The sequence below is a fragment of the Saccopteryx bilineata genome, chromosome 3, assembly GCF_036850765.1.
Source record: "Saccopteryx bilineata isolate mSacBil1 chromosome 3, mSacBil1_pri_phased_curated, whole genome shotgun sequence".
NCBI lineage: Eukaryota > Metazoa > Chordata > Mammalia > Chiroptera > Emballonuridae > Saccopteryx > Saccopteryx bilineata.
Genome location: NC_089492.1, coordinates 174,532,295 through 174,558,588, shown reverse-complemented (window position 1 = coordinate 174,558,588; position 26,294 = coordinate 174,532,295). Strand labels below are relative to the sequence as shown.

Sequence of the window (26,294 nt, the reverse complement as noted above, 5' to 3'; positions counted from 1 at the left end):
AAACATGGATTCTCTGACTTTCCACCACACCTGTGGGGAAAGGGGTGAATGGCTAGCCAGGTGCAGGAAGAGAAAAGCCAAAATAAACCTTTTCTTATAGTAATGAGCCATTTGCTGGCATTTGTCCCCATGGAAACTACCTCTACCATATGAATGCATATAGTTAATGTGTGTGTCTCTGGACAAAGAGATGGCAGATAAACATTAGAAAATATAGGGATGTCTCTTAATATGTAGAGAGGTATCTTTTTATCATTGTGTTGACTTAAAAATTTTGTTTTCTCCAAAATGATGTATGGCTTGCAAATTGAACATGGTCCTATCATGTTAAAGGGCATATGACTATAACCAATAGTGGTAAAGGGCACCTAATTGCAATTTTTGCTTTTATACTTTCTGCTTGCAAAACTATAAAAACTAAGTAGAACAAAGGGCCAGCAGGCTCTCCCTCAGATTTCTGTCGGAGTTGCCGTCGCTTGGCCAAGCTAGACAATAAAGCTTTGGTGTGTAATTGATGGATTTTGTTCGTGCCTTCAATGTTTCAAGTTCCTCAGATTAGGCTTAACAGAGACTGGTATCTGTTTTTGTAGCAGTAACCTAGGAATAGTTCCATATTTCTATTCTACTTATGCAAACTTCTTTCGATTATACTGTAAAACTCTTAAATTATTTACCCGAGTTCTCTTAACTGTTAAGTTAGTGTTCAGTCAGTATGCATCCATTTTACCTTTTCTGCATCGGCTGGCTAAACAAAAATTCCAGTGGTATGTATATTAGTTTACCATGCTTCCCACAGTTTTCACCAGGGAAATAATGTGAAATTCACTAAATTAATTGAAAAGTTTTGAATGTCTTTGTGACATGACAAATTCCTGAAAATTAGGGCTTTCTAATGAGTCAAGTTGTATAGGTAATGTGTAAAACGTCAATATATTGCTATAAGGTACTATTTAATGAGCATTTAGACGTACTTGGCTCAAATGTATTCTATGTATTTTAACCCTCTTAAGTGATTTGTAATATTTAGATCTATTTTCCCTATGGGGTTAGATAGAAGTAAGGCTTATACAACCAGTGAATTGCTTCTGGGTATAGTGTAACATAAACAGATTTTTTGTAGTAAAGATTATAAAGTATCATCATAGAAGAAAATGTAGACTGTTGTGTTAAAAAAAGTAAGGCAGATTTTATAAAATTGTAACTGGGAGACTGTACTGTTAAGCCTAATCCGGAGGGATTCGAAACATTGACGACACGAACAAAATCTGTCGATTACACACCAAAGCTTTATTGTCTGGCTTGTCCAAGCAGCGGCAACTCTGACAGAAATCTGAGGGAGAGCGCGCCGGCCCTTTGTTCTACTTAGTTTTTATAGTTTTGCAAGCAGGAGGTATAGAAGTAAAAATTGCAATTAGGTGCCCTTTACCACTATTGGTTATAGTCATATGCCCTTTTTATTTTTTTACAGAGACAGAGAGGGGGTCAGAGAGAGGGATAGACAGGGACAGACAGACAGGAACGGAGAGAGATGAGAAGCATCAATGATTAGTTTTTTCATTGTGCGTTGCAACACCTTAGTTGTTCATTGATTGCTTTCTCATATGTGCCTTGACCACGGGCCTTCAGCAGACTGAATAACCCCTTGCTGGAGCCAGCAACCTTGGGTTCAAGCTGGTGGGCTTTTTGCTCAAACCAGATGAGCCCGCGCTCAAGCTGGGGACCTTGGGGTCTCGAACCTGGGTCCTCCGCATCCCAGTCGGATGCTCTATCCACTGCGCCACCGGCTGGTCAGGCTATAGTCATATGCCCTTTAACATGATAGGACCATGTTCAATTTGCAAGCCATACATCATTTTGGAGAAAACAAAATTTATAAGTCAACACAATGATAGAAAGATGTCTCTTTATATATTAAGAGACATTCTTATATTTTTAAATGTTTATCTGCCATCTTTTTGTCCAGAGTCACACACATTAACTCCATGTATTCATATGGGAGAGGTAGTTTTGTGGAGACAGATGCCGGCAAATGGCTCATTACTATAAGAAAAGGTTTATTTTGGCTTTTCTCTCCCTGTACCTGGCTAGCCATTCACCCCTTTCCCCACAGGTGTGGTGGAATGTCAGGGAATCCATGTTTTCCTTCCCTTTGCATTTACAATACAATGCCAAGGGCCATCCTGGTTTTATGCCAATCACACAGTACAGAGATTATTCACAAAATTTCTCTGCACACCTTAACCCAAATTAATAAAATGTTCTTTAAGCCTCTTAAAATATTAATATTGATTCTGTAGCTTTTGGTACTCTACAACACCTGTGGGTGAGGTGGCGCAGTGGCTCCTCAGGGATCCTCATATACCCCCTTGACCAATTTTAGCTTAATCGGCTTTTCTTCCTCGTTCAGGCTTAAAACTAGAGTGCTGTCTCCAAGACCTGCCTTCATTGTGTTCTCCTTTCCCCAGCCCTTGAAGTCTAATCTAGGATCTGTGTTTCTTTTGCTGCAGTATCTTTGGGCTTGAGGATGTGTATTGATTATACTTCCCTTCCCACTTCTTTTATTTTGCAATTATTTAACTTATAACTTCACTGTTAATACTTCCCTCCTCTCCCCTCCCTCAGACTCACTGATTTAGGGGAGTATCATTCAGAGGCCCCTTCCTTTGTTGTTTCTTTTCCCAATGCCTGTATTAAATGGTGAACATAGGTTCACTGCCTCACAGAGAAAATTAGTTTCTGTCTCATTTTGCAAATAAGTTTTCTCCTAGAAAGTAAGCTGGATGGAAGCAAAGGCCTTCACTAAATCTTGATCACTCTCTGTTTTCAGGCCCACCACCTGGAAGAATGCCTAACACATAGTAGACACTAAAGTCTATATGTTGATTGAGAGAAAGGAAATGAGGTCCAGAGAGGCTGAGTGAAATAATAAATTGGAATGTATGTTATAACATGTACTGTTAAATTAATTTTTGTTGTGAAAGAACTCTAAAAGACTTTAGAAAGATCAGTTATTTGTTAATAGTATTAATGCAATAGTAAATAGTTCTTATTTAGAAATAAATTATTATTAGTTTATATACCCTGTATTAGGATTTACTTTTCTTCTATAAGAGAGGTTTGAAGGTAGGTATCTGCTCTAACTGGCTTAGCAGCTCAACAATGTCAGGGCTGTTGTTCTGAGTTTTCTTGGCCTTTCCTTCGTGGTTTCAAGGTGGTTGCTCCTGCCCTGCGTGCAGCATCGCCTCACTTTTCTGTTTGAGGCTCCACAAAGGGGCATGTATTGACAGCAGCATCTCTTCATTTTACCAGAGAATCAGAAGGCTTACTGGAATACTGTATCTCTCTTCATTTTACTAGGAAGCTGAAAGCCTTCCAGGAACCCTGTAGTGCAGCAGACTTCCCCTTAATTGTTATAGCTTAAACTGTTTCATATGGCCGCCCCTAACTGGGAGGAAGGCTGTGAACATGTGATTTACCTATTCTAGGCACTGGCAGAGATGGGAGAAGGGAGAAGGAGTTTGAAAATAGATATTGGGTTTGTTAACCAAGAGTGCCTGCAGAATTACCCCTTTGACTAGCCTAAATCCAGATATATCCTTCTTCTTTTTTTAAAAAAAATAATTTTAATGGGTTGACATTGATAAATCAGGGTACATATGTTCAGAGAAAACATCTCTAGGTTATTTTGACATTTGATTATGCTGCATTCCCATCACCCAAAGTCCAATTGTCTTCCCTCACCTTCTAACTGGTTTTCTTTGTGCCACTCCACTCCCCCAATCCCCTCCCTCTCCTCCCTTCCCCTACCCCATAACCCACACACTCTTGTCCATGTCTCTGAGTCTCATATTTATGTCCCACCTATGTATGGAATCATATAGTTCTTAGTTTTTTCTGATTTACTTATTTCGCTCAGTATAATGTTATCAAGGTCAATCCATGTTGTTGTAATTGATCCTATGTCGTCATTTCTTATGGCTGAGTAGTATTCCATAGTATATATGTACCAAAGCTTTTTAATCCACTCGTCCTCTGATGGACACTTGGGCTGTTTCCAGATCTTCACTAGTGTGAACAATGCTGCCACAAACATGGGGGTGCATTTCTCCTTTTGGAGCAGTTCTATGGTGTTCTTGGGGTATATTCCTAAAAGTGGGATAGCTGGGTCAAAAGGCAGTTCGATTTTTAATTTTTTGAGGAATCTCCATACTTTTCCTCAGTGGCTGAACCAGTCTGCATTCCCACCAGCAGTGCAGGAGGGTTCCCTTTTCTCCACATCCTCGCCAGCACTTATTCTATGTTGTTTTGTTGATGAGTGCCATTCTGACAGCTGTGAGGTGATATCTCATTGTGATTTTAATTTGCATTTCTCTAATGATTAGTGATGTTGAGCATTTTTTCATATGCCTATTGGCCATCTGTATGTCCTCTTTGGAGAAGTGTCTATTCATTTCTTTCGCCATTTTTTGATTGGATTGTTTGTCTTTCTGGTATTGAGTTTTACAAGTTCTTTATAAATTTTGGTTATTAACCCCATATCAGACGCGTTGTCAAATATATTCTCCCGTTGTGTGGTTTGTCTTTTTATTCTGTTCTTATTGTCTTTAGCTGTGCAGAAGCTTTTTAGTTTGATATAGTCCCATTTGTTTATCCTGTCTTTTATTTCACTTGCCTGTGGAGATAAATCGGCAAATATTAGTATATTGCTGCAAGAGATGTCAGAGAGCTTACTGTCTATGTTTTCTTCTAAAATGCTTATGGTTTTACGGCTTATATTTAAGTCTTTTATTCATTTTGAGTTTATTTTTGTGAATGGTGTAAGTTGGTGGTCTAGTTTCATTTTTTTGCAGGTAGCTGTCCAGTTTTCCCAACACCATTTGTTGAAGAGGCTATCTTTACTCCAATGAATGCTCTTACCTCCTTTGTCATCTTACCTCCTTTGTCAAATATCAGTTGTCCATAAAGGTGTGGGTTTATTTCTGGGTTCTCAGTTCTGTTCCATTGATCTATATGCCTGTTCTTATGCCAGTACCAGGCTGTTTTGAGTACAATGGCCTTGTAGTATAACTTGATACCCAGAAGTGTGATACCTCCCACTTTATTCATCCTTTTCAAGATTGCTGAGGCTATTCGTGTTCTCTTTTGGTTCCATATAAATTTTTGGAATATGTGTTCCATATTTTTGAAGTAAGTCATTGGTATTTTAATTGGTATTGCATTGAATTTATAAATTGCTTTGGGTAATATAGACATTTTAATGATGTTTATTCTTCCTGACCATGAGCACGGTATATGCTTCCACTTGTTTGTACTTTCCCTGATTTATTTTATCAATGTTTTATAATTTTCGGAGTACAAGTCTTTAATCTCCCTAGTTAAATTTATTCCAGGTACTTTATTTTTTTGGTTGCAATGGTAAAGGGAATTGATTCCTTAATTTCTCTTTCTGACAGTTCATTGTTAGTGTATAAAAATGCCTCTGATTTCTGAGTATTAATTTTATATCCTGCCACCTTGGTGAATTCATTTATCAGGTCTAGTAGGTTTTTTTTTTTTTTTTTTTTTTTTTTTACAGAGATAGAGAGTCAGAGAGAAGGATAGATAGGGACAGACAGATAGGAACCAGGAATGGAGAGAAATGAGAAGCATCAATCATCAGTTTTTCATTGTGACACTTTAGTTGTTCATTGATTGCTTTCGCATATGTGCCTTGACTGCGGGCCTTCAGCAGACCGAGTAACCCCTTGCTCAATCAAGCCAGTGACCTTGGGCTCAAGCTGGTGAGCTTTTTGCTCAAGCCAGATGAGCCCGCGCTCAAGCTGGCGACCTCGGGGTCTCGAACCTGGGTCCTCCTCAGCCCAGTCTGAGGCTCTATCCACTGCGCCACCTCCTGGTCAGGCAGGTCTAGTAGTTTTTTGACTGAGACTTTAGGGTTTTCTATAAACAATATCATATCATCTGCAAATAATGATAGTTTTACTTCTTCTTTTCCAATTTGGATTTTTTTTATTTCTTTTTCTTATCTGATTGCTGTTGCTAGGACTTACAGAACTTTGTTGAATAAGAGTGGTGAAAGGGGGCACCCCTGCTTTGTTCCTGATCTTAAGGGGATTGCTTTTAATTTTTGCACATTGAGTATGATATTGGCTGTGGATTTTTCATTGATGACCTTTATCATGTTGAGGTATGTTCCCTGTATTCCCACTTTGCTGAGAGTTTTGATCATGAACAGGTGCTGGATTTTATCAAATGCTTTTTCTGCATCTATTGAAATTATCATGTGGTTTTTCTCCTTCCTTCTGTTTATGTGATAAATCACAGTGATTGATTTTCAAATATTGTACCAGCCTTGCCTCCCAGAATAAATCCCACTTGATAATGATGTATGATTCTTTTTCATATATTGCTGGATCTGGTTTGCTAATATTTTGTTTAGGATTTTAGCATCTAGATTCATCAGGGATATTGGCATATAATTTTATTTCTTTGTGTTGCTTTGCCTGGTTTTGGAATCAGAATTATACTCGTCTCATAAAGGAAGCTTGGAAATCTTCCTCTTGAATTTTTTGAAATAGCTTGAGAAGGATAGGCGTTAGTTCTTCTTTGAATATTTGGTAGAATTCACTTGTGAAGCCATCAGACCCAGGACTTTTCTTTTTTGGGAGGTTTTTTTTTTTTTTTTTTGTATTTTTCTGAAGCTGGAAACGGGGAGAGACAGTCAGACTCCCGCATGCGCCCGACCGGCATCCACCCGGCACGCCCACCAGGTGCGATGCTCTGCCCACCAGAGGGCGATGCTCTGCCCCTCCGGGGCATCGCTCTGCCGTGACCAGAGCCATTCTAGTGCCTGGGGCAGAGGCCAAGGAGCAATCCCCAGCGCCCGAGCCATCTTTGCTCCAATGGAGCCTTGGCTGCGGGAGGGGAAGAGAGAAACAGAGAGGAAGGAGGAGGGGTGGAGAAGCAAATGGGCGCTTCTCCTATGTGCCCTGGCCGGGAATCGAACCCGGGTCCCCCACACGCCAGGCCGACGCTCCACTGCTGAGCCAACTGGCCAGGGCTTTTGGGAGTTTTTTGATAACTGTTTCAATCTCATTTGTTGTAATTGGTCTGTTTAGGTTTTCTGATTCTTCCAGATTAATTTTTGGAAGATTATATGTTTCAAGGAATTTGTCCATTTTATCTAGGCTGTCTAGTTTTTTGGCATACAGTTCTTCATAGTATATATTTTCTTACAATGATTTGTATTTCTGTTGTGTCAGTTGTTATTTCTCCACTCTCGTTTCTAATTTTATTTATTTGAGTCCTCTCTCTTTTTTTCTCGGAGAGTCTGGTTAAAGGTTCATTGATCTCGTTTACCTTTTCAAAGAACCAGCTCCTGGTTTCATTGATCATCTGTATTGTTTCTTTAGCTTCTCTGTCATTTATTTCTGCTCTGATCTTTTTTATTTCCTTCTTTCTACTACCTCTGGGCTTTTTACTTGCTGTTCCTTTTCTAGTTGTTTTAGATACAGGGTCAAGTTGTTTATTTGTGCTTTTTCTAGCTACTTATGGTATGCCTGTAATGCTATGAACTTCCCTCTCAGGACTACTTTTGCTGTGTCCCATAAATTTTGAGTTGATGTATGCTCATTATCATTCGTTTCTAGGAATTTTTTTATTTCTTCTTTGATCTCATTGTTAACCCATTTGTTACTTAATAACATACTATTTAGTTTTTAAGTGTTTGAGTATTTTTCAGTTTTTCTGTTTTGGTTGATTTCTGGTTTCATGCCATTGTGATCAGAGAAAGTGCTCGAGATGATTTCAATTTTCTTAAATTTGTTGAGACCGCTTTTGTGCCCTAACATGTGGTTCCTCCTAGAGAATGTACCATGAGCACTTGAAAAGAATGTATATTCTGCTGCTTTAGGTTGAATGGTTCTGAAGATATCTATTAAGTCGAGTTGATCTAGTATGTCCTTTAAGTCTGCTGTTTCTTTGTTAATTTTCTTTCTTGAGGATCTGTCTAGTGATGTTAGTCGGGTATTGAAATCCCCTACTATTACAGTATTGCTGTTGATCTCACCCTTTTAATCCATCAAAGTCTGCTTTATATATTTAGGTGCTCCTTTATTAGGTGCCTAGATATTTATAATGATTATATCTTCCTATTGGATTACTCCCTTTATCATTATGTAGTGACCTTCTTTATTTTTGTCTGATATAAGTATTGCTACCCCAGCTTTTTTTTTCATTTCTATTTGTGTGAAATATTGTTTCCCTTTTTATCTTTATTCTATATGCATCTTTTATTTTAAACTGTGTCTCTTGTAGACAGCATATGAATGGGCCCTGTTTTCTTATCCATGTAGCTATCCTATATCTTTTGTTTGCATCATTTAATCCATTTACATTTAAGGTTATTATTGATATGTAGTTGTTTATTGCCATTTTATTCTTTAAAACTGTATTTATCTTTTGCTATATTCTTTTTCTCCTTTGAACTGTTTACAGCAGGCCCATTAGCATTTCTTGCAGCATTAGTTTGGTAGTAGTGAATTCCTTGAGTTTTTTTTGTCTGGAATGCTGTTTATTTCTCCTTCAATTTTAAATGATAGCTTTGCTGGATAAAGTAGTCTTGGTTATAGGCTCTTGTTCTGCAGTACTTTGAATATTTCTTGCCATTGCCTTCTGGCCTCAAGTGTTTCTGTTGAGAAGTCAGATGCCATTCTTATGGGGGCTCCTTTGTGGATGATAGTCTTTTGTTCCTCTAGCAGCTTTTAATATTTTCTTTTTATCACTTAGCTTTGGTATTTTATTCAATAATTATGCTGTGTCTTGGTGTAGATTTCTTTGGGTTTCTCTTTAATGGAGTTCTCTGTGCTTCTTGAACTTGTGGGATGTTTTCCTGCCTTAATTGAGGGAAGTTTTCAGCTATGATATGTTTGAAAAAAGCCTCTATCCTTTGTTCTTTTTCTTCTTTTTCAGGAACCCCTATGATGTGGATGTTATTTATCTTCATGTTGTCACAGAGCTCTCTTAGAGTTTCCTCAGACTTTTTGAGTCTCTGTTTTTTTCTGCTCTGCTTCCTTGCCTTCATTTATCTTGTCCTCTAACTCAGTGATTTGATTCTCATCTTCATCCATCCTGCTTTTAATTTTTTTCATTGTGTTCTTCATTTCTGATATTGTATTTATCATTTCTGACTGATTCATTTTTATTATTTCAATGTCCTTTTTTTTATTTATCTCTTTATTTAGGTGTTTGTAATGACCATCTGTTGTTCTAATATCTTTGAACATGCTAACAATTGTTATTTTAAACTCAGCATCTGGTAATTTGGTTATATCTGACTCATTCAGGTCCTTTTCTGGGGATTTCTCTTGATTCATTTGTGTTGCATTTTTCTGCTTTCTTATTCTGTCTGTGTAAAAGAAGGTTTTGGCCAGTAGAGTCCACTGGGTGTGCCCTCTTGTGTTCCCTAGGTGTGGTCTGTCTGCAGGCCCGCCACCCGCTCTGCTGTTGCTGTCTAGGGCTTTCGGGTGTGTGTGTTTTCGGTACCTGCCCACTGAGGCTGTTGCTATGGTTTCCGCCTTTCCTTCACGGGAGTGGCTGTGATCGTGTGTTGGTGTGTACAAGTCTCCGTGGCCTTGGCCTTTGCCCCGCCCCCGCGAGTGGCGTTATGGTTGGCCCTGAGGGCAAGGGTGAAAATCTTTGCTCAGCTGCAGGTCTATGCCTGATTCTCAGCTCTGAAAGCCCTGCCCCTGCAGGAGGAGCCCGCTTGTGGGACGGCTACAAGCCTTGGCTCCACAGGTCGGGCAGGACTGCGTGCCCACGCTCAGCTCAGTAGCAGGAGTCTGCCTTTTCTGGGCTTTTGGCTCCCAAGTCAGGCCATAAGCCTTGGTTCTTGGGCGGGGCAAGGCTGTGCTCCTGCACCCTTGCTTAAGGGCTGGTCTCCACCCCTTCCGGGGCTCCTGCCCTTCCTCTGCAGTCTGGATTGCAGGTGGCCCGCAGCTGGGCTTGACCACTTTTGCACGTCCCCTCCTCCCCAGCCAGGCAAGACCAACCTTACACCTGGGCCTCAGTGGTGGCCAGTTGGTTTCTGCCCTTGCAGGCAGAAGCGTACTTTCACGTCCCGCTGCCACCCGCCCTTGGGCGAGCCCTCAGCCGTGTGGGTGCAGGCGCTGCAGCTCAGACCCTAAGACTCAATACTGTAGTCCCGGAAGCTCCCTCCTTCTAAGCTACTCTCCTCTGAGTGCCGCGGGAGAGCTTGTTTGGCTGGTGTCCTGCTTCCCTTTGCTAGTATTACTGTTTCCGGGGGAAATATTCACTTCAGATTTGGGGAGTGACTCGTCCCAGGGGTTAGGGTGGCTGTCTCTCAAGGTTAATGTTTTATTCACTGTGCCACCCTAGGCCAGGCTAGCTGTCTCTCAAAATGCTTCTCCCTGTGCCTCCTAGATTACACACTCTTTCCGCTGCTTTGGTCCCCTCCTCTCTCCCCCCTTCTCCCCGGAGCCCTGGGTTGTGAAAGAGGTGTTCTGCGTGGTCCCTTTAAGAAGAATCCTGGGTCTGAGAAATCAGTCTCTTTCTCACAAACAGTATCCTGTCTTGTTTCCAGCTAAGTCCATACGCCTCTTCTAGGCTCTGGGGCTGCAGGCTGGGGCTTTGTTCCTGGGACTCAGGACCCTCCTCTCTCTGCTAAACTCACTTCCCGCCACGCAAGTCTCTCCCGGCTTCTGTTGGCTCTGGGGAGCGGGGCAGCCCTCTCCACGTTTCCGCTTTTTCTACCAGTCTCATTGTGTCTTCTTCAGTGTTCTTTGGTTGAAGAGTCCTCTTAGTTCAAAGTTGGTTTTTCCAGATGATAGTTCTTATAATTAGTTTGTAATCCACTTTGGTTCTGGGAGGTGGAAGTTGGTACGTCCACCTACTCCATCGCCATCTTGTCCTCTGCTGGGCACTTCTTTGGGGAGTAGGGTCTCCTTCTTATGGCTACATTTTACAGGGAATAGAGTCACCACCTCTCCGAGGGAGATGATACCTGTTCTCATCCATGACTGCATCTGGCTTGGAGTCTGGGATGTCTGCCTGGTGTGTGGTTTCTTCATCAGGTCTGGTCGTAGCTTGTTGTCCTCTAGAGATGTAAAGCCAAAAGAGCAAACCTGTGCTCTCAGGACCCTCAGAAAAGTACGGTGGAGAAATGAACAAGATGACTATAATAATAAAGCCTCTCACTTAGAAAAGGGGAGAATTAGAAACTGAATTAGTGACTGGTCCACAAGTATAGCAAACTCTGGAGGATGTGAATATTGAAGACTCCCACTGTTGGGTGTGGGTTGGATTCCTTCGTCACCTAATCCACTGTGCTTGTTCATGTTTCTTGGGAGACTCTCCTTTCATCATCTTGATTACTGTAGCTGTATAAGGAGCCTTGAAATCGGGGTAGACTAATTCCTTCCACTTTATTCTTTCTTTTCAATTGTTTTGACTATTTTAGGAACTTTCCCTTTTCATATAAATTTTGTTATAAGTTTGTCTATGGCTACCAAACCCATGCTGGGATGTTGTTAGGAATTGTGTTAAGCTTATAAAGCAATTTGAAGAGAATTAACATGTTTACTATGTTGAGACTTTGAATCCGTGAGTATGGTAAGTCTCTGCAATAATTTGGTCTTTAATTTCTTTCAACAAAATTTTATAATTTTAGCATATAGATTTGGTACCTATTTTGTTAGATTTATTCCTAAGTGTTTCATTTTCTTTGGAGCAATTAATTGTAAGTGGTATTGCTTTATTTTAATTTTTTTTAGTTATACAGAAATATAATAGATTTTTGTTGATATTATATTCTGTGACCTTACAGAACTTACTTATTAGTTGTAGATACTTTTTGTAAATTCCTTGGACTTTTATATGTATGTTATCATGTTATCTGCAAAAAGGGACAGTTTTATTCCTTTCTATTTTGTGTGTATTTTATTTCCTTTTCCTTCTTCATTATGCTGTCTAGACCTTCCTATGCTTGCTGAATATGACAGGTGAGATTTGACATCTTTACTTGTTTCCTGATTTTTTTTTTTTCATTTGCTTTTTTATTTTAGCGCCACACCCACATACCCCATTTGGGTCACTGTCTCAGCAGGCTGAGAGTATGATCAACCAGAATAGCATTATATTCAGTTACCAACACTGATGTAGTCAGGAAGAATCATATGTTCCCTGTTTCCTTTAAGTTGAGTTGTCAGGCCTGAGGGCCAGGTGCTCAAGGTCTTCATTTTTTATGTGGTATTACTGATTTCATCCAGTTGTGTGATCCTGATGGATACCATTTGGCATATGAGTGGTTGCATCCAGGCATTAAAGACATTTAAGAGTATATGATGTATTAGAGATGTTAATATGATGACTATAAGGAGAATAGATTGAAAATTCCCTGGAGCAGATTCCCAATATTGATGACTTAACCAATTAAATAACTCAAATGGATTATAATTTTTTGAAGTTTTCTTTTTTTTTTTTTGTACATAGACAAAACATGATGTATTAGCAAACACATATCCTTATACTGACTTAGGATAGGATGATTGTGAGGGTGTTTTATTTCAGGAGGCAGTGTTGCAGGTGAGCTTCCACTAAATTAGGCCTCTATATGATGTGAGAAATGAGTTAATTAAATGAGGCGTTTCTGTGGTGTTTCCTGATCTTAAGGAGGAAAGAGTTTAGTCTTGAACTGTTAAGTATGATGTTAGCTATAGGATTTTTGGCAGATGCTCTTTATGTGTCTGACGTAAATACTATCTAGTCCTAGTTTTCTGAATTTTTTAAAATCATGAATGGGAGTTGGATACAATATAGATACGTATTTAAAAACACTGTGAGGGAAAATGGACTATTCTGTATTAGTTGGAAGTGGGGTGGTCTATGAATAATAAAATGCTAGAGTCTGAATGTTATCTAATACATACACTACTTAAGCCGAAGGACATTACCTTAATCGATGTCACTTATTTCTCTGTATGTAGGGAAATATTTATGAATATAATTCCATGTGAATATTATTGTTTTCTTTTTGGCTTTTAAAATAAATGTTCCACTAATACAAACATTTAAAAGAGCCCCACTTTGTCAATATCTTTATTGGCCCTGCCACTGACATTGTTCCCACAAAACTGACCTTTAATTTTCTATTAGGTAAAAAATATTTCCATGTGCATAGAATCATGTTTTATGTTTTATAGTGTCTTTCATTTTTAAGCAGTTTTTTTGTAGTAGCAATATATTCTTATAGTGCCAAGCAGCCTGCCTCTCTTGTCTCCTCAAAACTTATTAAAAAAAGAAGGAAAATGTGTTATTTCCAGAAAAGTTGCAAGAGCAGTACAGAAAATATCTTTTCTTTTTTTTTCTTTTTCTTTTTCTAAGTTATTTGATAGTAAGCTGTTCACTTGATGTCTTGTCACCCACTAATGTAGTATCTGTTTCTGTACAGTTACTGTCCTACAAAACCACAACGCAGCCTTCAAAACCAGGGAATTGTCACAGATATCATTCCCCCTAACCTCTGACCTCAATCATGTTAAATTCCTTAATATCATTTATAGCAAGAGGACCCGTTTTGAGATCACATTTTGCATTGAGTTGTCATGTCTCTTTAAGACTTTTAATCCTCCCACCCCCCAAAAATATCCAAACAAAAAAGACTTTTTTTTTTTTTTTTTTTTTGTATTTTTCTGAAGCTGGAAACGGGGAGAGACAGTCAGACAGACTCCCGCATGCGCCCGACCGGGATCCACCCAGCACGCCCACCAGGGGGCGATGCTCTGCCCCTCCAGGGCGTCACTCTGTTGCGACCAGAGCCACTTTAGCGCCTGGGGCAGAGGCCAAGGAGCCATCCCCAGCGCCCGGGCCATCTTTGCTCCAATGGAGCCTCGCTGCAGGAGGGGAAGAGAGAGACAGAGAGGAAGGAGAGGGGGAGGGGTGGAGAAGCAGATGGGCGCTTCTCCTGTGTGCCCTGGCCGGGAATCGAACGTGGGACTTCTGCACACCAGGCCGATGCTCTACCACTGAGCCAACCAGCCAGGGCCAAACAAAAAAGACTTTTAATCTGAACTAGTTTCTCTCTCTTTCTTTGCTTTTTAAGCTTTGGCATTTTTGAATGATTGTCTCTTGACTTGTGTTTGTGTGATGTCTTGAGTAGGTCCCACTTAATGTGTCTTTGGCAGGAATATCTTCTAAAGTGATGCTGGTTTCCTCTCAGTGGGTCCTGTCAGGTGTAACCTGACTTTGTTATGTCCCATTGGCGATGTTCACTTGGATCAGTTGATTACAATGATGTCTGCTGAGTTTCTCCACTGTGAGGTTTTCTTTTTTTTCCAGTGAGGTTAATGTGTATTTTATGAGAAGATTCTTTTTTTTTTTTTTACAATAAATTAAAACCTTTAATTAAAAAGTAAAGCACATACATACAAAAAAGTACAATGCTAATAATGGCATAAGTCAAAACTCACATCTCAATTTTTTTTAAGTTTTTATGGGAGTGTCGTAAACTTGAAATGTTGTATGTTGACTGTTATAACCTGAGGACCACCTGTGTTTTATTGTGTTGAAATTGCAAATATAATTTTATTTTTCATTTCTTTTTCTGAAAATTTTTTTTATTTATTTTTATTTTTTTGCATTTTTCTGAAGCTGGAAACAGGGAGAGACAGTCAGACAGACTCCTGCATGCGCCCGACCGGGATCCACCCGGCACGCCCACCAGGGGCTACGCTCTGCCCACCAGGGGGCGATGCTCTGCCCATCCTGGGCGTCGCCATGTTGCGACCAGAGCCACTCTAGTGCCTGAGGCAGGGGCCACAGAGCCATCCCCAGCGCCTGGGCCATCTTTGCTCCAATGGAGCTTTGGCTGCGGGAGGGGAAGAGAGAGACAGAGAGGAAAGCGCGGCGGAGGGGTGGAGAAGCAAATGGGCGCTTCTCCTGTGTGCCCTGGCCGGGAATCGAACCCAGGTCCTCCGCACGCTAGGCCGACGCTCTACCGCTGAGCAAACCGGCCAGAGCTTCTTTTTCTGAAATTTTGATGTTAGTACATAGGAACACAATGGATTTTTGTACACTGCGACTTTGCTGTATTTATTGTTTCTAATAGTTCTTTTTTGTTTTTCTTTGGTTTTTTTTGGTGGTGTCTTTAGAGTTTTCTATATAAAGAAACATGTCGAGAAGATTCTTTAAATGTGTATTTTATGAGAAGGTTCTTTGAAGGCCATGTAAATTTCCCGTTCCTCATCAGACTTGCACATCTCTAAACTGCTGTACTCACACCTTGTGCCTCTCTGCAAGGATGCCCTCCTCACCCCTCCTGGATTCCAGCACCCTGCAGGCACACTCCCCTAGAGCTGCACAGGGCCATCATCCTGTGTGCATACTTTCATCACCCCATTTATGCTCTGACAACAGACAGCAGGCAGCTGCCACCAAGTGCCCCATGTGGGTGCCTTCTTTACTTCCCTCGGGCTTGGACACGGCAGGCCAGGCTGCCCTTTGGTGTACATGCGCATCTCACTGGGCTCTAGCTCTACTACCCTGTGCTCATCTGCCCTGCGGGGAAACCCTTGCTTTGCTCGGACTCAGACCCTGAGCAGTGGTCTGCCTTGTGAACAATCTCACTCTGCTCAGACTGACACTTTTTGTGGTCTCTCCAGCCCTCTTTACTCCTTGAGCACTGATACCTCGTGCTGAGGCACCCTCCTGTACGGATGCTCTTGCTATGTGACACCCTCTCCATGCTGGATGGGCTCTCCTTAGGCTGCTACCCACCATCCCACAGCACCCCTGCTGCCCCAGCTGGTGGCTTTATACTGAAATGGGATAGGAGGGTGTGGGGGTAAAATGAACCTGGTCTCCTCTTAGTTGTTATCTACTTCTTCAGTCCCTGCGGTATGCTATCTCACCTCTCCTTCCCTCGTTACAGCTCTTTTCGCGAGGAGTTGATATAATTTATAATATCCTTAATGTAAAATTTAGGTTTTTTTTAGAGAAAAACAGATGACTGTTAAATGAGTAAATGTATGAATTTAGTTATTTAGGGAATCATGAAAGAAATAGTCCCTATACATGTAGTAAGGACAACCTGCATCACAGCACTTACCCTCACAGGGAAAATTGATATTGCAGACTCATGTGCTCCAGCTCAGCCTCTAGAGCCAAAGACTGTCCTGGCCCTGTCTCCTGGGTTCCGGTTTATGACAGCTCTTTGCATGTCACAGCATCTTTCCCTGTTTCCTCCTCCGTGCAATGGGGGTTATAAATACCTGCTTCCTGGGGCTCTTGGGGAGCTCAGATACAGTAATGTATTTTCAAACGCTTTGTAAGTGTAAAATGCTATGCAAATGTAGTTATTTATTTCTAATTTATTGCACAGATTGAAATCTATAGGTAATTAAGTCAAGCACTTGAATTGTACTTGTGACTTCTAGGCAAGTTCCCTCAGACTCATAGGCAGCGAGGAGGTCAGGGTAGTTTTGCTTTTCACTACCACTTTAGGTCTTTGGTTTCTTTACTGTTAGTCAGCTGAACACTCTCTTTGAAATCCTTCCCACCCATTATAACTTTGTGGCATTTTTCCATGTTCCTGATGACTTTTAACACTGGTACACAGTAGTCCTCCTCACCCAGTGGCTGCTGTCTGTCGTCTTTGGTGTCCTCAACACCATTGACCTGTGAGTGCTTGCATGCCCTTACAGTGGCTTGAGCACAGTTCTGCTTGCATACATAACTGGGTTGGTATCCGAAAGGGGAGTGGTCCCCAACCCCCGGGCCATGGACCGGTACCGGTCTATGGGCCATTTGGTACCGGTCCGTAGAGAAAGAATAAATAACTTACATTATACCCGTTTTATTTATATTTAAGTCTGAACGATGATTTATTTTTAAAAAATGACCAGATTCCCTCCGTTACATCTGTCTAAGACTCACTCTTGACGATTGTCTCGGTCACGTGATACATTTATCCGTCCCACCCTAAAGGCCGGTCCCTGAAAATATTTTCTGACATTAAACAGATTGGTCCGTGGCCCAAAAAAGGTTGGGGACTACTGCGAAAGGGGACACATCTAGTGCTGAAATTACACTTTCTCCTCTGACTTGCTTCTCCCTAGTGCTTCCATTTATGTTATTGGTGTCACTCTTGGAATTAGGTTAGAAACCTTTAATTCTTCCTGTTGCCATTTCCCATATGTAGTCATTACTAAGTTCTTTTATTTATTGATTTTTGCAAAAATCTACTTTCCATTTGAGTCCTTGTTTCCCCATATTTACTAGCCTACCTCTGGCCCTTGTACCTCATCTATGAACTACAGAAATAGCCTTCTTCAAGGCCAAGAGTTTTGGCTTGTCAGGTCCCAGCCAGGGCGTCTGTTAAAGATTGAATGAAGAAGCCCCTTGAGCCTGAGCCACCTATGAGGAGCTAGCTCTTCCAGATGGGCTGGTCACATGAAACAGAGCATGTCTCCAGATGCGGGTAAGAACACCAGATGGTAGGGATCAGGCTTGGGTAAGAAATGCCGTGTCAGAAAGCTCTGAGATCTAGGAAAACCTGATCTCTAGAACATGAGAATCAGTGCCTAAAGATAGCTACTGTTAACATTTTGCTACATTTTCTTCAAATCTGTTTTTAATGCACAGGATTTTGTTTATTTTCCTTTTTATAATTATAACTATGTATAAATTTAATGATTTCTGTTAAATGGAAAATACATTTTTCCATGGTATTTTTTATAAGTACATTTTTTAAATTGGTGCACAGTGTTCAATTGAATGAAAGGTTGCTACTGTCTTTGTTCTTGTTAGAACTGGAAGATCCCCTGGAAGAAATACCAGATTCTCCACCAGAGTTTGACCCCAGTTTCTGCTGAAAGCATTTCTCTTATGTTAACTTGTGATTACTGACAAAAACTAATTGGTTTGCCTCCTAATTTGGAGTCTGTGCTTACTCATTCACATGTCGTTCTGCTGCCCTGCTTCTTTGTTTATTCATGCTTGCTCTGTTTCTTTCTTTCTCTCCTCTCCTTCTGTTCTTCTCTCTACTGATCCACCCTCCCAATCCCCACCCACAGTAGAGCCTATTCTTTTTTAAGCTCATCTTTAGTGATTTAAAGATAATAGTCCATTGAGGGACTCATATTAAGGGTGGACATATTTATGAATCTTTTGCCAGGATGTGCCACCAGCTCATCTGTTAAGCACAGGGGAAGTAGTTCTTTTCTCTTTCTCAAGAACTACGGTACAGAAGGCTTCTTAGGAGAGGTGACATGTAACCTAGCTGAGAATGATGAGTAGGAATTTTCTAGGGCAGATGGGTGATAGAGACATTTAGGCTGAAGGTACAAAAATGAGAACAGTAGTGATGGTATGGCTCACACTTGTCTCTAGTTTTTTTGTTTTGTTTTTAAAACAGCTTTTTGAGACAGTAACTCTTGTACCATACACAGTGAAAGTGTACAATTCAATAGCTTTCAGTATATTTACAGAACTGTGCATCCATCACTATAGTAAATTTATAACAATTTTTATTTTCCCAAATAAAATCTCTGCATCTTTTGTTACCCTTCAGTCTTCCTATCCTTCCTCGCCCTAGGCAATCACCAATCTCCTTTCAGTCTCTTTGGATATTTCATTTAATAGGAATTATATAACATGTATCACTTTGTGATTGACTTCTTCATCTTGTTTTCAAGGCCCATCAAACGTATCAATATTTCACTTCTTTTTATTGCCTAATAATATTCCTATGTATAGATGTATCATCATTTTATTTATCCAATTATCAGTTGATGGATGTTTTCCTACTTTTTGGCTCTTAGGATAATGCTGATGGACACTTTTTGTGTAAACACACATTTTCCTTTTTTTAGGGTTTTATACCCATCAGAGGAGTTGCTGGATCATGTGTGCACTCTTTGATTACCAATTTGAGGAACAGCCAGGCTCATTTCCAAATCAGCTATACTATTCTACACTCCTGTCAGCAGTGTATGATGGTTCCAGTTTCTCCACGTCTTCACCAACATGCGTTCCTTCTCTTTGTACTACTTATTCTTTGTTTCAAATTTGTAAAACATTTGTAATTTTAGAAAGTTTGGTAATGTCTTTTTGGGATAATGTTTATGCCTGTCAATCAGTTGGAACAATAATTACTGGATGCCCACTGAGTATATAGCTCGTGCAGTTTGTGTTTTTCTGGTCATCATCATAGTCAAAATATCTAACATTAGTGTAGCATGGACATGGACACATCAGGGTAGAGACACTGGCCTTAAAGTGCTCCACTCACATTCAGTTTCATTATTTCATTTATAGATCTTTGATGTTATTTCTGCTTGCACTTTGAAGTCTAGCAAACCTGTGCCTAGTTTATAGCTTTATTTTTGACTTGGATCCCTCCTCTCTTGGCAGTGTCCAGTGGGTCTTTTTCTTTTGCTAACTGAATTGGTAATTTTAACTCAGTATGTTTGCTGGGTCAAATCCATAGATAGCTCTTGTATTAGAGATAATATTTTGCATATATTCTAAACTTTTCTTCCAGGCTAAACTTCTGGACTTTGGAGTTGATATTGGAAATGAACCATTCCAGTGGTTGTTTTTAACAACTCATTTGTGTGTGTGTGTGTGTGTGTGTGTAGTAAATTAGTAAATCCTTAATAATGATTTATATATTTATCTTACCAAAATATATCAGATAGCTGCCAGTAGTGTATACCTTATCCACACAGTTTTCAGTTATCCATGTATTTAGATGATCTGTGTCTATTAAAACAAAACAACTCTTGTTTTTCTTTGGTTCCTTGATAGTTTTCTAAGTTGCCTTAACAGCAACTGTAAGAGGCAGGTGACTATTGCAGTGGTCTAGGTGAGACATAGTGACTTCTATAAGGATGGTGGCAGTGGAGATAAAAAGTGGACGTATTCACATTATTTTGGAGATAAAATCTTTTGGGTGATTTTGCACTTGCTGTAGGAGATGGTGAGGTGAAAGGCATGATTAAAGGTGATCTCAGGTTTCTGGTTTCAGTGTTTCGGTAAATGTGCCATTTATGGAGACTGGGAAGACTGGAAGAAGTAAGGGTTAACGATTTGCCTGTTGGCTCTAAGCTTCAATTTTCTGACTTTCTCTGTCCTCTGTATTACATGGAGCAGCACTCCACAGTCTTATTTACCTTTTGGCGTTTGTGGGTACAGCTAGTTACCAAGAAGCAATGATGGAAAACTGAGGGATAGTAATGGAGAGAAGGCAGGGTATTTTCTCCCCTCTCTTTTTACTCTGGTTCATGTCTGAGGAAGTGGCAGTTTTCTTCCTCTGGCTTCAGCTCCTATCATACATCCTGCCGATGGGCAGCACCAGTTGTTGCTCTGACTCTTTCCAAGTGATCATATCTTCTCATAATTCCACCTCTCCCAGTGGATCTCTCTAGCCCTTAGCCTGGGCTTGGTTTCTTGCTGTTACTCACCTCAGGGATGCTTCCCATTCTGCATTTCATGTCTTGGCTTTTTCATCACCCATGTAACCACATTTTTATGTCAATTTTCTTTATTTTTATGCCTAGAGTGGGTTCTGCTTTCCTAATTAGAACCTGTGAACACAAGGCTGAAAATGTGAGAGTTTGGTTGTGGAAATGATTGTGTCAATTTAATATTTCTTGGGTGTATTCCATTGGAGATGCTATTAGGTGAGCTGGATAGTGAGCTCAGATTGATGTCCGAACTGAAAGTATAAATGTAGGTATCATCTCTTTATTTTTGAACCTACTCAAAATTATTTGAGTAGGGTTGGAGTTACCTGATGGAGGAAGGTTTGAAGTTACCTGATGAATAGATGGGAAGGAAACAGAAGTTGTTTGGTATCAGTTCCCACAATGAAAGTGGTTTCATGGAAATGATGAGTGGTTGAAGATCTTCACCAAAATGAGGTAGTGGAAGAGAGAATGGGCAGTGGCAGAGTATGTAGAGCTGGTCTAGAGACAGTTCTTTCAAGGTGTTTGACTGTGGAAGTGAGGAATTGGGGAGACAGTAGGAAGATTAAGACAAGCTACATTTTTTTTTAAATTTATTTTTTTAATTTTTCTTTTATTTATTCATTTTAGAGAGGAGAGAGAGAGGGAGAGAGACAGAGAGAGAGGGGGGGGAGGAGCTGGAAGCATCAACTCCCATATGTGCCTTGACCAGGCAAGCCCAGGGTTTCGAACCAGCGACCTCAGCATTTCCAGGTCGACGCTTTATCCACTGCGCCACCACAGGTCAGGCGACAAGCTACATTTTTTACAATTACTTTTTTTACTTTGAAAATAATTTTGAGTAGGTTCAAAAATAAAAAATAAGTTATATAAGGGAAAGTCTTCCTCTTATCTTGTCTACCATTAATTCTCTTCTTACTCCTCTTCTCGTTGCTTGTTTCTGGTATCCATCCAATTTTTTTTTTTTTGACAGAGTCAGGGAGAGGGAGAGATAGGGACAGACAGACAGGAAGGGATATAGATGAGAAGCATCAATTCTTTGTTGCAGCACCTTAATTGTTCAGTGATTGCTTTCTCATATGTGCCTTGACTGGAGGGCTACAGCAGAGTGAGTGACCCCTTGCTCAAGCTAGTGACATTGGGCTTCAAGCCAGTGACCTTTAGGTTCAAGCCAGCAACCATGGGGTCATGTCTATGATCCAATGCTCAAGCCAGCGATCCCTTGCTCAAGCTGGTGAGCCTCCGCTGAAGCCGGATGAGCCTATACTCAAGCCTGCGACTTTGGGGTTTTGAACCTGGGTGCTCTGTGTCCTAGTCCAACACTCTATCCACTGTGCAACCACCTGGTCAGGCCATCTAAATTTGTTTATACAATTTTAAACAAATATTTCCAGAGTTCTAGTGGTAGCATAGTGTGTTTTTAGTGTCTTATTTTTTTCTCTGAAAAATACATCTGGAAATCTTTCTTTATTAGGACTCAGAGCTCATTCATTCTTTTTATTTTCAGCAGCTTTATAGGAGTCAATTCTGAATGTACTAAAATGTCTTTTACTAGTTACCTTTTACTTTTACAAATAATGATGCAATGAATGACCTTGCATGTGTGCAAGTATGTTTATAGTGGCCGAATTCTTACAACTTCTTGGTCAGAGTACATGCATTTGCCTTTTTGGTAGGTATTGTCAAATTGTCTCTACAGATGGTTTTCTAGTTTATATCACCACCAGCAATGCGAGAAGATGCCTTCTTCCTCATACTTACGTCATGCAGTGTGTTATCAAACTTACAGTTTTTGACAATATAGGAAATGAAAAATGGTAGCTGTTTCTCTTTAGTAAGAATGGGATTGAGTATCTTTTTGTATGTTCAAGAGCCACATTTTTTTTTTTTTTTTAGTGAACTCTCAGTTCATATTCTTTGCTCATTTTTTTTGCTGGGGAGTTAGATTTTGTACTCTCAGATTTGGAGTTTTATTATGCCTGAGGGCCTACAAGCTCAATGTGGCAGGAATGTAACATACAAGATGGGCATGGTGAGCAGTGGCTTATGGTAGAGGTGTGGTGACGGGGTCATGAAGTGCCCTATAGAGTCCATTCGGTATGTATATTGCCTCTTAGTTTATACACCTATTGAAAATGTAGAAGTAGATATCCTATTACGGATTCTTTAGATGTAGTAACTTCTGAATTCAGTATGTGTCAGGATCAACAGAGCCGTGTAATTTGGAAAGAGGACAGGGGAACACTAGCATTGTTCTGTTCTACATAGTAAGTAAAGGTCTGTCTTGCACTCTAGCTTTGATTGTCACCAGGCCTACTTAGCTGTGTACTTAATTTTCAATAGTTATTGTTAGAGTTTTCAGAGCTTTTATTTATCATTTAAAAGAAGACATGTTCTTTCCTTTTCTATAGTGAACAAAATTCAAGCTGATTCGTGGTTTCCTCATCTGATTTTTGCAGAGTGCCCTGCAAGACTCTAGGTCTTTGCTATCTGAAATGGGTAAACCTTTTTCCTAAGCTGAGAAGGCAGAAAGCAAAGAAGCAATTACTATTGAGTTATATGGAAAAGATTTTTAGTTTTCCACAAACCCCAAAATAACCTACCGAATCATACCAAATAACACATAAAACCTAAAATGATACTAGCTTAGTGCAAAAGCAGTGTGCTCTCGACACTTGGGGCATACTGTCTTTCTAATGACTTGTTGCATCATAAATGCTGAATGCTGTTTTCAGGTTATACCTTTTTTTTTTTTTTTTTTTTTTTGGTAAAAGTGAAAATCCTCTTTGGATTTCTATTGGTTAACAAAAACAGGTTTTAATATGGGTCTTCTGAGAAAGTAAAGTGGTACGACCAGAATTTTTGACAAGTGGGCAATACCTGTGTCTTTAAAGGACACACTCATGTGAGTGGTCTCCAAGAATAAGTGCTTCCCCCAGGGCTGTGTTCTACTTCATTCGGAAATGTGCCAGATAATCACCAGCGCTAAACAGTGGAGGGTGAGCTCTTGCTTTGAGTATTTCATACTGGGAACTGCAGATGCTCTTTGTCAGACACATTTCTCCTTCACCTATCTCCCACTCCTCCCCCTCCCCTCCTCCCTTCCTCTGTTTCTGTTTCCTTTTCATCCTCTCACTCTTCTGACCCACTCTAGCTGACTGGAGGGAGAATGCTTTCTCATGGATCATTTTGTTTTTGAAAACATAGTTACTCCATGCTGTGCTTTGACAGTCCCTATAAAGAACAATAATTGAAATGTAGAAGAAGAAAATCCATCTTCCAAAATTTTTAATTTTTCTTTTTATTGATTTTGAGACATTTTCAAGAGGTGCTTTTAAATTCTTTGATTAAAGCTTACTCTCGGCCCTGGCCGGTAGGCTCAGCGGTAGAGCGTCGGCCTAGCGTGTGGAGGACCCGGGTTCGATTCCCGGCCAGGGCACACAGGAGAAGCGTCCATTTGCTTCTCCACCCCTCCGCCGCGCTTTCCTCTCTGTCTCTCTCTTCCCCTCCCGCAGCCAAGGCTCCATTGGAGCAAAGATGGCCGGGGCGCTGGGGATGGCTCTGTGGCCTCTGCCTCAGGCGCTAGAATGGCTCTGGTCGCAATATGGCGACGCCCAGGATGGGCAGAGCATCGCCCCCTGGTGGGCAGAGCATAGCCCCTGGTGGGCGTGCCGGGTGGATCCCGATCGGGCGCATGCGGGAGTCTGACTGTCTCTCCCTGTTTCCAGCTTCAGAAAAATGAAAAAAAAAAAAAAAGCTTACTCTCTTCCCTGAGTTTTAAGGAGGCATTCAATGATTCATGTTAATGTAACTCCACTCCCTGCGTATGAAGAAGCATAATGGACAGTTGTTCTGTCCTGAAGACCCCCCTTTTCTACCAAATGCTGTTGGGTCCAAAACAAACATTTTCCCCTCTTTGTTGTGTTCTTAGTGAATTTTTATTTATGTTGGCATTCTTAATGACTTTACCTCAATCTATGGATAGACGCCTCTTACTGTTGTATGCTACCCCTCAAGCTGACTTTCAGATGTAACAGTTGTGTAAGGTAAATGTTTTGTTCTGATAGTGTAGCTAGGACCATGCCCTCTCTTCCATAATGTCATGATTATGCAGAAGCCTGCAGGGTGAAGAGATGGCTGGTTGCTGTGAGAGGTGGTCTGTGCTTCCAAGTAAGGGTCCCCCACTCAGTGTGGATCTCTCAGTGATTACAGGAGGCCAAGAGCTGACATGTTCAAGATCTTGGAAATTTTGATAATAGCCATACAGCTCCTTTTTAAGTTTGATCACTAGTCTTTTTAGAAATTCATGAAGCAACTTTAAGGTCATATAACACTTCTATATTTTGTTTTTAGATATTGTCTGCATTATTTTTGATCAAGAGGCGAATTGCCACTGATGAGGCTAATTTTCTTACATTGACAGTCCCTGGAGTCAGTGTGTCTGGATTTCTAGTTCTGGCCCACTCTCCTACTGTATGATTTTAGGCAAGGTACTTTTCCTCTCTAAGCTGTAGATTCGGCCTTCTATAAAAAATTGAGTAAAAATGAACCCACCACAAATTTAGAGGATTAAATGGAAAAAAAAAAAAAAAAAAGGATATGACATGTCTGATTCATTGCTGGACACGTAATATGCACTGTAATGTTAGCTATTATCATTATTCCCAATCAGATTTTTATTACCTTAGATTTAAAAGTAATTTATTTCATGTGTATAAAAAATAGTTTGGAAAGTAAATGTGCGGGTGACGTCACGGAAATGGCGCCGTGAGCAGCGCGTCCGACAGCTCTCCCCTAAATCACAACAAATTTATCAACTAGAAACAGAAAAATTTATCCTCGGAGCATTCCAGAGTTCCACACAAACTGATAGCGAAAGGACTGTTATCACTTGAATCTGAGAGACGAGGGTGTGGAGGAATCGACCACAGGGACGTTCTTTCAAACCGCAAGGAAGTCCGCCTGTGGTGAGTCAACCCATATACTTGGGAACCGCGAGCCGCCGCGAGCAGCCGCGCGCGCGCCCGGTCCGGTTGAGCACCGCTGACGTTCCCAGCGGCCCGCACACTGCGAGTGGGGGTCGCCGGCCACCGGTGCCCGGAGCGCCCCATTTGCGCGTGTGCCTTGGGCATTCCACGTGCCCAGGGCGCCCTGCTGGCCCCCACACCCAGGGGGCTCCATTATCCTGCGCCTGGTGCGGTCCAGCCGCCAGCGGCGGGGCGAGCGGGAGAGGCTTGGGAGATTCTCTCCGTGGGCAGGGCACCTCACCCAGCCATTCAAGCTAACAATCAAGCGTTGGGGGAGGGGCGCGCGCAGGCAGCCTAAAATACCTTCGGAAGCACAGCTGCGACCCAATCACTGAAATTAGCTTAACCCATAAAATCTGCGCACCCTCGGTTCTAATTGATAAGATCTCTCTCAGTTCAGCGATCCAAGACAAGAGGCGTAATATTTTTTAGTGCCTCTCGCTAAAGGGGCGGGGGCAACTTCTGATTGATAGAGCCTCCATATTCAGGGATAAACGCTAACAAGAAGGACTTGTCAGATAATAAGGTCTATACTACACTAGTCGTAAGCAGAGACTAGTGCCTCTTCTTCCCTGCAAAAACAGGCTACAAAGTGTGGAAAGCCTGGGTTGAGAGGTCCAACTAAATGATAGGCGCTGAACAGTCACCTTGACAACAATTGACTCCCACCCTCGCCTGATTACACTGGAGGCCCTGACTGTCAGAGCCTTTCCCAAAGCCTTGCACTGAGTGGGGATAGAGTGGGGATTTCCCAGCTCTTTGAGCCTCTTACTCCCCAGGCAGAAGCAGT

At 41.0% G+C, this 26,294-nt stretch overlaps 1 protein-coding gene across 7 annotated transcripts in view; it reads left to right on the top strand.

Annotated features, from left to right (window-relative positions):
- Positions 1-26,294, top strand: part of CDKAL1 (CDK5 regulatory subunit associated protein 1 like 1) — a 1,056,598-nt gene that overhangs the window by 110,626 nt on the left and 919,678 nt on the right. The window lies entirely within an intron of this gene.